At 42.9% G+C, this 11,736-nt stretch overlaps 1 long non-coding RNA gene across 1 annotated transcript in view; it reads left to right on the forward strand.

Moving 5' to 3' along the window:
* Window positions 1-11,262, forward strand: part of LOC144807988 (uncharacterized) — a 398,457-nt gene extending 387,195 nt beyond the window's left edge. Inside the window, exons 3-4 of the long non-coding RNA XR_013606553.1 lie at window positions 9,217-9,385; window positions 9,481-11,262. This is a non-coding gene — a long non-coding RNA (uncharacterized LOC144807988). The remainder of the gene's footprint in view (window positions 1-9,216; window positions 9,386-9,480) is intronic.
* Window positions 11,263-11,736: the final 474 nt, after the last annotated feature.

An 11,736-nucleotide genomic window follows, 5' to 3' on the forward strand; every position in this document is an offset into this window, starting at 1 on the left:
TATTAACTGATGTGATGTGATTTAAACATGTATCAAATTGATATCGGTAAATACTGGATAACAAGCAGCAAAAACAAAAAAACATGGGTACTTGCTATGATACTGTACAGTTTGTTTAAATTTTTTTTTTTTTAAAAAGCTCAGGGCCAATCTTTAGAATTGTGCGGTTTAGATCTTGCTTCTCACAGGGACAATTATATGTTGGGTGTTCTAGAGTCGGAAAACCAGACAATCTCTACATCTGCACAGACAATGGAACAACAAAAAATATTGTATACCCACAAGCATTGTGAAATTAAACATATTAGAAACGTGCGCTTGTCCTTTTCTTTCTTTTCCATTTAACCAGACTGAGCCACAGCAACGCGTGGCCGGGTACAGCTAGTAAAGATAATAAAAACAAGGGAAATAGAAAGTACGAAAGAAAGAAATGAGGCTCTCATATATTATATTCAGTGGTGCTTGTAATACGGCGGCCAGGATATCCGTCACGGTTCTGTCTGACTAACCCTGCCAGCGAACTCTAAATCAGGCTCTTGACACTTTGCAATGTTGCTGCTGTTAACTGTGCACCATTACTTCTGCAGAAGTCACGGGCAAGAGACACCTGGCCGCCTGTAACATACTTTTTATAATTACAAGGGTGTGATAACACGGCATAAACAACAAGTGCAGATTAAACCGCAGGGTTCCAATAAACCCACACACACACACCGTAAGATTACGCTGTACTAAACACACAAGCCTCAATAACAGGTAACTAATACAAACACTGATGGACATAATGAAGCAGAACTATAGATACATGCATAGCACAGACAAGATAAAGGTCTTGATTTAGAGTTTGGTGAGCAGGGTACTCCTGCACAAGCGTGGTGGAGTATCATGTCCAACAAACGGATGGTCTGCCTGACCTAATGCAAGTCAGCTGGATTGTCATTTGTCCAGCCTTACTTGAGTGGCATTGATGTAAATACATCGGACGGCCCTTCCTCTCTAGATCAGGCAGTCTGAGGTATTTTTCTCTTATTCAGGACCACCAGGGAATACCTGGCAGTCGTGATGAGAATTTGTTTTTAAATGAAACCCACTTCCTGGGAGAAAATTAATCAGGGAGAAAGTTCCAAGGGTGTGAGGGTGATTAGTTATTGGTTTTTAAAAATCAACTCCAGCTTTGAAAGCTTGTTTTTGAAAAACACAAAAGTTGGTGAATGGTCGCCTGAAACATCCCCAAGGGATCCAGAGAATTGTAGATAAACTTCCTATAGATGGTTGAGATTGCTTTTTCGGAGGAGTGTGGCTCAATGGTTAGAGCGGCAGACCCTGATGCAGAGGTCTAGCCCGGGACCAGGGTTCAATTCCCGCCTCGGCGGGTCTTGGGCTCAATTTCCTCAGACCTGACAATTCTCGCCTCGTGCCTTGTCTAATCATGGGTCCCTCGCTGCAACTCTGGGCAATAGCTTGCTTAACCTCTACACCGGCCCCAACAGCGCTAGGATGCCTGGCTTCACCCTGGGGGTGCCCAGGAGTGGACACTTCACAGGGAAAGCCAGGAGGGGTTCCATAGCGGTATGAGTAATAGCCGCTTGGTGGCAGCGCGCTCTACAAATACCTTGACATTTACATTTACATTTGCAGAGCTTGACCCACCTGCAAATGTCAGAACCGTCTTTAGTCACCTAATATACCGTTGTTGTAGGATTGTGAAGGACACAAGCGCCTGACTCCTCCACACATCGCCCGGCGTTCTAAGCTAATCAATCCCTATTTTGTAAAGCCCTGCAATCCTCCCACTGCACTTAAAAGATCACCATCATACAGTGGAGTAATTTCAGTCAGCTTGGCTTCTCAGCCTAAACACTTGGTAGCCTCTCTCCACACCCTTACCACTGTTTGGATATGAGTTGGTAGGGCGCACTCATACTTTCTTCGATACAGCATCGGGGTGGGGTAACCTCTCTTGCCCATGGCCAATCTATCTACCCGGTAAGCAGGATCCTCACGGTCCGCAAAAACCCAGTTGGTGACTGCCACCAGCTGCGTGGCCCAGTAATACTTGCGAATGCTCCGGACCGCCAGTCCACCTTGAACTCCCCTCTGCACCTTACTCAGCTTGAAGAGCCACCATCCCAAAACAGGAGCTGAAGTTCTCAGTCTACCTTTTAAAAGAAAATGTCAGGTGGGATCTTAAAGGACGTTTTTTGCACGATGTACAGGAAACCCTGGAGGGTCATCACTTTAAATAGGGCCACTCGGCCCAGTAAGGAGAGCGGGAGCGCCCACAAGTGTGGGGCATCCCAGCGAAGCCGGTCTAATTTCAGAAGTATGTTCCTGCCCGTGGCTCTCTTGTAATGAACACGCCCAAATATTTAAAGCCATGTAGTGCCACTCAAACTGTGCACGTAGAGTCCAGCCGCAGGGTCCCTGCCACCAGCAGGAATATTAAGGACTTCTTCCAGTTGATCTTATATCCTTAATAATCTCCAAATATGTGAAAGATTTGTAGGATTCGTTCACTCGAGAAGGCTGATTACGTATCCTACACCAAAACATCAGTGTAGAGGGAGATTCTCTCATCCCACTCTTGATCAACTGGAATACCCCATATGAGAGATCCTGGCGAACCTACGCATGTGTGAAGAGCATAGGAGACAAGGAACATCCCTGTCGGACGGCAAAGACTCGGGAGACTGTGTTATTGACGCGCATGCACACTAGAGGGGCCACATACAAGAGCATGACAGCAGCGCCACTGGTTCAGCAAAGGAATCCCCTGTTGCATGTGGTACTCCATTAAGGTGTCGGAGATTTAAGCGCGTTCCCTAGTGTGGCATAAAGCTACTGTCAGCAGGCAGATCGCTAGGGCCTATGCAAGGACCTTAGTCTCAAAATTAAGCAGGGAGAGAGGTCTATGAGACCCAAACTCAGTTACTGGTTTGTCCTTTTTTGGGATGACCACCACCTCAGACGTTCTTTGGTCCTCTGGGAGACACCTTTATTTTCAGGCAGTCTTAAACCTCTTCTGGAGGTACTCCCTGATTTTATCCATCATGCTTTTATATAATTTTGAGGGAAGCTCATTAGGCCCTGTTGCTTGTCTTGTTTGCAAGGTTCTTATTGTCTTATTTATTTAGTCTACTGTCAGGTCTTGGTCTAGTGCGTCTCGGTCCTCATTCATTAGCATTGGCAGGGTCTGGTCTTTCAGGAAGTCTCTCCCAGTATTTCCGTCCCCTTTGTTGTAAGTGTCCTCAAGGATCACTGGCTTGAATTCATCCTATAGCACGTAAGCTGATTCAACAGGCCGCCCGTTCTCCTTAAAATAGAAGTCTGCTCCATCTCTCATACGAGCTTTGAACGTCTTGTCTTTTAAATATCACGGATCACCCCTTGGGGGTAGCATGAAGTCCACAACCGGACTATCGAGTTGCACCTCCACCAGCCAATGGTCTGTGATTCCCACTGCTATGTGCGTAGCGGCTCTGAAATCATCTTTATGGACAGTCTGGGTGAAAAGATAGTGCAGGGATGCCAGACTACCATCTGCTGCAGACAGGTGCGTCCGGTTCTGATACCCTCTTGCCCCCTGGGGCATTTAGGAGTATCATGAATATAGTATAGGTGCAGTTCTGTCACTCTAGTCACCCCAATGTGTATATGCTCTGTCGTAAGCGTTTTATCCTTCCACAGGATGAGTCAGTCTTGTCTGGGTCTCTTTCCTGTTTCCCGGCACTTGAATGGCACGCCCGAACACTCGAGAGAGCAGTGACCCACCAACAGGCTTTTGTGGAGAGCTTTTGTCCTGGATGTAGGGCTGCATACAGTAGGGCACCCACTCTGTCTTTTCTTTGCAGTTGCCTGAAGATCAGCAGTCCCAAGGTAGCAGTCACACCTGGCCTGTCGGTAAGTGCAGCCCCTCTGGAGGCCCGACCGTCAGCAATCGAGGCCACACTGTGGCTGGCTGGACCACAGGCGTAAGCTCAGACACTGGAGCAGTTGTAGTCCCTCATGGACCTCTGACACAGAGTATTCAGAAATTCAGCAGCTAAAAGCCCAACACAGGCTCTCCAGGAAGACAGTAGATTCAGACCCTGTTGTGTTAGGAATTTGGCAAATTCAACCTTGAACGGGCAGTTGGCAGCACACAATCGTCCAACTGGGCCTCAGCAATCACGTTGTCGTAGAGTTTTATTTTCTGCCTTGAACTGTTGGGAGAGTCTTGGCAGGGGAGGAGGGGTCCCTCAGACTAGCTGGTCCTGCTGGATGGCTTTCCGGCCCGCCCTACAAATAACGAGGATGTGTCGGACCTTGCTTCTTCCAGGACAGCCTTGTCCTCCTGCTGGATAGTCAAAGTCATTTCCCTTTCTTACCAGACAGGCAGGCTTCTAGGCAGACTTCTTGGCTCTTCAGGACAGGTACAAAGCTTCTCCATTAAGTAATTCAGCCTGCAGGTGATGTCCCTTCAACTTAGATAGACTGTCAGGCTGACACCATCCCTGGTGTCACAGCAGGCACCTGGGTACTTTGTAGAGCACATTATTCCTTGGTAACAGAGGACTTTGAACTAGGGTATAAAAGAGGATTAGATGGTCCCACTTGTATACACAACTGGCAGGCAGGAGATGCAGTTTACTCTGTCGCACTCTCAAATTGCTTTTATGCTACGCACACCAACACCCTAAACACGCACATGATGTTAGTGCAAAGTCTGGGCACAGGCAGAGAAATGGAGCATTACATAGGTGTGTCATCTATTCCAGGTGTAGCAGTTCTGAATAAACCCAGGGCATTTTTTTTTGACCGGAAGCTTCTCCCTTCTCCTGGATGAGCAGTTTATTGTGTATATGCAGGCTTGGATAGCTAAATTTTTTCGTATTAATCGGGGTAGTACTGATCCTGAGTATGTTTGGGATGCATTCAAGGCTGCTTTTAGGGAAGAAACCCTTAGTTATGGTTTGTATAATCAGAAGCAACAGGCGTTAAAGGAACATGAGCTATATCAGGGTCTGGTCAGAGCTGAAGAGGCTCTAGTTCAGGGTATACATATGGGTAGGGACATTGGGGCATTAGTAGTAGAAGTGTCAAAGATCAAGGCGAAATTAAATCTCCAATGGAGCCAAGAGGCTGCTAAAACATATGTAGTAAGACAGCGACTTAACTATGAATATGGGGAGGCCAGCGGTAGGTGCTTGGCACAAAAATTAAGGATGAAGGAGGCAGCTGAGAGAATCAATTACATTTTGGATAGTAATGGCCAGCGTGTTGAGAATGAGAATGGTGTACTGGAGGTGTTCAGAAGTTTTTATGAAGCATTATACATGGATGATCAATATGATGTCCAGAAAGTCAAGAAATTTGTATCTCAACAGTGTGAGCAAGATATTGGGGAGGAGGATGTAACGAGATTAGAAGCTCCTATTACAATGCTGGAACTCGAAGAAGCTATTAAGGAACTTGCAATTGGTAAGGCTGCGGGCCCTGATAAATTACCATTGGAGGTATATAAAGCTTTCTTCGAGTTTATAAAAGATGATATGTTATTAATATTTAAAAGAGCACAAGGTGGATTGGCACCGAAATCGTGGGGCAAAGCCAGTATTATTGTGTTTAGAAAAAAGGTAAACCAGCGTAGCTTCCAGCATCGTATCACCCCATATCTCTTTTAAACGCGGATGGCAAAATGTATTAAAAAATGTTGGCCACTCGGCTTGCCACGGTAATATCGCCACTTGTGTCTATTAGACAACATGGCTTTATCCCTAAGCGTGGCACTACAAATCATGTTAGTAGAGTTATTGCATTATTAGATAACGCCAACGCTACTGGGGACCCGCTGAGCCTTATTTTGTTAGATGCCGAGAAGGCGTTTGACCGAGTGTCTTGGTGTTTTTTATGGGAAGTAATGCGGCAGCGGTGTTTTGGGCAGCAATATATAGTAGCAATACAAACGCTATACTGCCAACCTGTCGCTAAGATCTGTACCCTGGGCATCGAGTCAAAAGTGGTAATAAAGTGGGGTACTAGACAGGGCTACCCCTGCTCCCCATTATTATTTGCCCTGTATATAGAGCCTTTTTTGAAAATGCTTGACCATAGCCCACAAATACAGCCTGTTATTGTTCAGCAGCAACAATATCGGGTTCTGGCTTACGCAGACGATGTTGCGGTGCTTTCTGTTAAACCTGCAGCAGCAATACAGGCAGTAGAACATCTCGCTGCAGAATATGGGTCTGTCTCGGGATATAAATTAAACACCGCCAAAACGCAAATCTTGTGCCATAATGTTAGAGGTTTTAATGACCCAAGGGTCTCACAGGAAGTAACATATCTAGGAGTGCTATTAAGGACGTCGGCACCAGCATTAGTTGGCGCTAATTGTTGGAAGCTTTTACAAGGGGTGTGTAGACAGCTTGATCGGTGTGAATGCTTGCATCTGTCATTAGTTGGCAGGTGCAATATGCTGAAAATGATGATCCTGCCAAAAGTACTGTATTTTTTTTTAGATGTGTTCCACTTGAAGTCTCACGCACTCATTTGACACACCTACAGTCATTATGTATGAACTTTATATGGGCACGAGGGAAGGCCCGCAGAGCTGCACGGTTTATGGTGTTACCTAGAGCGGTTGGGGCGTGGTCTGTACCGGACTTTACACTCTACTACTAAGCATGCATGCTCCAACATATGAATATACTCTTTACTGGAATAGGGCCAAGTGTGGCTGCTGAATCTCCTGCTATATATCATATGTTGCTGGGGTCAGATGCAAAAAACTGTTTGTTCATTCACCTAGACTGGAGCTATTATAAGCGCACAAGATTCAAGACTGTATTAGCAGCTTGGAAGGTTTGGAAAGCTATTAAGAAAATGTTCATGATAGAGAAAGTCTCCTGGTATACCCCATTAACTGTTGTTACTTGCTTTCCGAGTGTATTTTGGGATAGGACAGTGCAGAACTGGCAGAGTAAGGGTATAAAAATAGTGGGGGATTTGTATACGGAAGGGGGTCTGAAATTGTTTAATCAGATCATGGAACAATACCATATACCCGGGCAGATTTTTAAAAATATTTACAAATTAGGAACTATCTCCTCACTGCCCGGTGGAATATTCAGACTAATTCTCTTATTGAAGCTAGCCGAAAAGCAGTAAGAATAGGGGGGTTATATAGTTGTATGTTGGAAACAAGATCCAATGATTTGTAAGAACATAATCGTAAGTGGGAAAGCAGGTTAGGATGTTCTGATATTAGTTTGGAGACCTCCATTGAATTAGCTAGTCGATAATTTATGACTGCTAACCTGTCTGCCCAACATTATAAAACAATTTTTTATTTATATATGATACCTCATAAGATTGCCAAATGGGGTGGTGGACAGGAGGGGAAATGCTTTCGCTGTGATAACCCTGATGTAGATGTGATGCATATCTTCTGTACGTGTCCACTATTAAAAGAATTATTAGAGCATGTTGATACATTTCTAACTGCTATTTTGGAAACACCTATTGATTTGTCGCCTACGCAGCTTTTGTTGGGTGTAGAGATGGGGGTAAATGCTGATAGTGTGCCAAGGAATGCTATATATTTGAACTTTTTAGCAACAGCAGTATTAAGGCTATGTATAGCTTCAAGCTGATAACAAAGGGATCCCCCATAGTTTGAGGCTTGGAGGGCTAGGTTCTAGGCTAAATTTAATTTAGAGTATAGTTTGTATGCATTAAAAGGTAGGCATAAGCGAAAGCTAGGCTTACAAATTTGGGGTCCTGTTTTATCTTATTTGGATTTTTTAATGGCAATTTTTTTTTGTTGTGTTTAATCTATGTACTAAAGTTGGGCATACCAGAAGAAGTCGGTCTGATATGGAACTGTCCGAGTTAAATGTATATGCTTAAATGTGGTGTGATGGTTAAGACGCATGTACTCACTATACTTTAATTTGTTTGTACTCTTGTGAGTTGAATACTCATGTATTGCTAATAAAAAACAAAAAACAAAAAAAATAAACATAGGTGTGTCAGCAGGACGCCACTCCACTGATCATGATGCAAAGATCTCATCAGGCTATTGATCCTTACAACAGGGTGCATTGCCACCACCGCTCTAGCTGTTAAACCCATGACATTCCTCTGGCTTAAATAAGGGAACACTTGGTGTGACACTCCAGGTCACAGGACCGGTCCAAGACCTCTCATAGTCCCTTGTTAGAAGTTGCACAGTGCTGGAGTGGCTGAAAAATCTAATGTAATTGTTTTTTTTTAAACTTTGTGGTATATTTACCCCAGCAACATGCAGTCACAAGTTTGACGCCATGGACAGGGGAGTTGCCACAAGGAACAGATTCTTCTGCCTGTCAAATCACATGCCATTCACTATTTCATAGTGTTTTTCTGCTTTTATTTACCACTTGTTTTAAGCAGGTGGTAGATAAATGCATGTGGTTGGTTGGGCGATGGGTGAAGCAGGGGAGGGGAGGGTAAAGAAATGTCTAACAAAGGGAAGAATTGTGTGTTTCTCCCAGTTTGTATAAAAACAGCATAAGTCTTGGCTGCTTCTGCTGCACCCAGAGTCTTGTGCGTCTTTTCAGTCTTATTTTCCTGTCTGGAAAAAAATGGTGTCCTGTTTTTCTGCACCCGGTACATCCAGGTGCAGAAAAACCTAACAACTGATAATCAGGTGGAATAAAATGAGCACATGAAAGTACTCCTTAATTTCATTGCCCTTGATTCATACTCTGGACATAGTTGAGGGATATGTCTAGGCATAGTCCTCGCAGCACACAATAGATTTGTGTGCAGCAGAGACCAGAACTCAAAAGTCAGGATACCAGATACAAGTAGGTGGTAACTCAGGGCAGGGGAAACGCCTGTTGTCCATGGAGGGGAAATTCCCGTCCCAGAAATCTACATTAAAAATTAATTAATAGTATCCTTTTTTAAATATCTGTTTGGTGCCAGTCCATATGACTTTAATTTCTGCCTTTGGGATTCAATGTTACAAGTCCATAGGGTGCATGTATCCTTTGTGAGCTTAATAAAATGTTGAAAATTCTATAAATCCTCACTCCTACATCCAAGTACTCTCAGGCTACAATTCTACACTCTGCTCTGTATGAAAACCAGCTCAACATTTTCAAAATTCTGCAACTCTGCATTGATTTGGCTTGTAAATTATATTTTGGGAAATTTTCATGTATTAACTATTTAATTTTAATACTATAGGTGATTGAAATTACTGACGAAGAAAGCAAGATTTAGCACCAGGCAACTGAAGTCTGTGCCATAAGAAGGATTATTTTGAAAAACTGAAGGACATCCAGCATTCTATGTTTAAACAATTTCCAAAATCTAGGTGTGGCGAGGAAGTGGGAGCTGAGGAAAGTACTATACTGTAAGTGAAGTCTCTAATTTAGCATTTCATTAACCCAGAGCAAATCCATATCTGTGTACAGAATAACCTTCATCTAAAACATCATGTAATTCCAGAGAGGAAGCACACACTGCATAAAAAGAAAGTTATAACAAAAGGTTTCTTCTGCAGACCATCAAAGAAAAGACGCTGAGAGAAGACTCTGAAGCTGACACGTTAACAACCAAAAGAATGGAAAATCACCTTTGTTCAACAACTGTTTTTAACCAGTTACACAAGTTTGAGACTATCTGACTCTGGGTAGAAAACCACGACCCACTCTGCTAACTCTTGCGAAAACCTTAAAAATTCACCACTTTATTGTGTTCATAACCATCTCAGATTGTTTATTTTTTATTGTGTACTGTTCTGTAATTCTATGTAAATCGCCTCAACAGTATCTGCTGTGAATGAGTGATATGTAAAACTGTTCAATATAAAAATGGATTAAATGAGCACAGTTGTGCTATAGGTAATGTAAATAAATCCTCGTCTTCAGAACTACAAAACTTAACCTTACACCAAACATAGAAAGGGTAAAAGGAACTGATGTTCTGAGACTCGTGATCCACAATAGTACTGTGCACGTTCTAACGCCCTCAGTTACTGCCATTACGTCAGTGCAAAAAGGTACTTATCAGTTTAATTAATAAATATCAGACTAACACCTTATCACTGCATTGCTAAGAACCTATACAAATAGATTTGAGAAAATCTTCAGTCACAAAATAAGTTGCTGCCGGATAGGCTATAACCTAAAGACTATTATCTGCTAGAAATATTTCGACAGGTGTTACAGGACTGCTTCCAGACATAGTTTGCTCAATTCAAGTGTTAAAAAGATTACACACAATTTCTTTTAGAGATAAATGCTGAACATTATCTAAACAAGCCTAACTCTAAAATCGGGTTCACTCTTACTGTGGCATATAAGCAAGAGAAAACTAAACGTAGAGATATTAACTCTAGGAATACACCTTATAAAAACACGGACTGTGAGAACAAATTCAGTGTTCAAAACCGCCTCAATCAAGGCAAAATAACCTAAGTTAGGGGAAAAAGTTACATGTGCCAAAAAAGATACAGCCATAAATCTTATCTCACAGAATTTGACACAATGCACACTGGGGGAAACCACTCTCAGTGCAAAGTATGCCAAAAAAGTTTCAGGCGTAAATCTTATCTCACTGTGCATATGAGAATCCACACTGGAGAAAAACCTTATCAGTGCTCTGAATGCCAGAAAAGGTTTAGTGTCAAAGCGAGTCTATATCTACATGCATTAACCCACTCTGGGGAAAAACCTTACCAGTGCGCTGAATGCCCGAAAAGTTTCGCCCATAAATCGAAACTCACTGAACATATGAGAATCCACTCTGGAGAAAAACCTTATCAGTGCTCTGAATGCCAGAAAAGGTTTAGTGTCAAATCGAGTCTATATCTACATGCATTAACCCACTCTGGGGAAAAACCTTATCAGTGCGCTGAATGCCAGAAATGTTTCAGTGACAGAAGAGGACTTACTATACATACAAGGACCCACACTGGGGAAAAACCTTACCAGTGCTCTGAATGCCAGAAATGTTTCAGTGACAAAAGAAGACTTACTGAACATACAAGGACCCACACTGGGGAAAAACCTTACCAGTGCTCTGAATGCCAGGAAAGGTTTTGTAACAAACGACGTCTTTCTCAACATGCAATAACCCATTCTGTGGAACAACCTTATCAGTGCTCTGAATGCCACAAATGTTTCAGTGAAAAAAAGAGTCTCACTCGGCATATAAGAACCCACACTGGGGAGAAACCTTTTCAGTGCTCTGAATGCCAGAAATGTTTCAGTTACAAAAGCAGACTCATTGAACATACAAGAATCCACACTGGGGAAAAACCTTATCAGTGCTCTGAATGCCAGGAAAGGTTTTTTAACAAACGACGTCTTTCTCAACATGCAATAACCCATTCTGTGGAACAACCTTATCAATGCTCTGAATGCCAGAAATGTTTCAGTGTAAAAAGCAGACTCACACGGCACATACGAATCCACACTGGGGAAAAACCTTATCAGTGCTCTGAATGCCAGAAATGTTTCAGTGTAAAAAGTAGACTCACACGGCACATAAGAATCCACACTGGGGAAAAACCTTATCAGTGCTCTGAATGCCAGAAATGTTTCAGTTTAAAAAGTAGACTCACACAGCATAAAAAGATCCACACTGGGGAAAAACCTTATCAGTGCTCGGAATGCCAGAAATGTTTCACTGACAAAAGAGCTCTTTCTCAACATACAATGACCCACACTGGGGAAAAACCTTATCCATGCTCTGAATGTC

The sequence above is a fragment of the Lissotriton helveticus genome, chromosome 1_2 (assembly GCF_964261635.1).
Source record: "Lissotriton helveticus chromosome 1_2, aLisHel1.1, whole genome shotgun sequence".
In the NCBI taxonomy this organism is placed as follows: domain Eukaryota; kingdom Metazoa; phylum Chordata; class Amphibia; order Caudata; family Salamandridae; genus Lissotriton; species Lissotriton helveticus.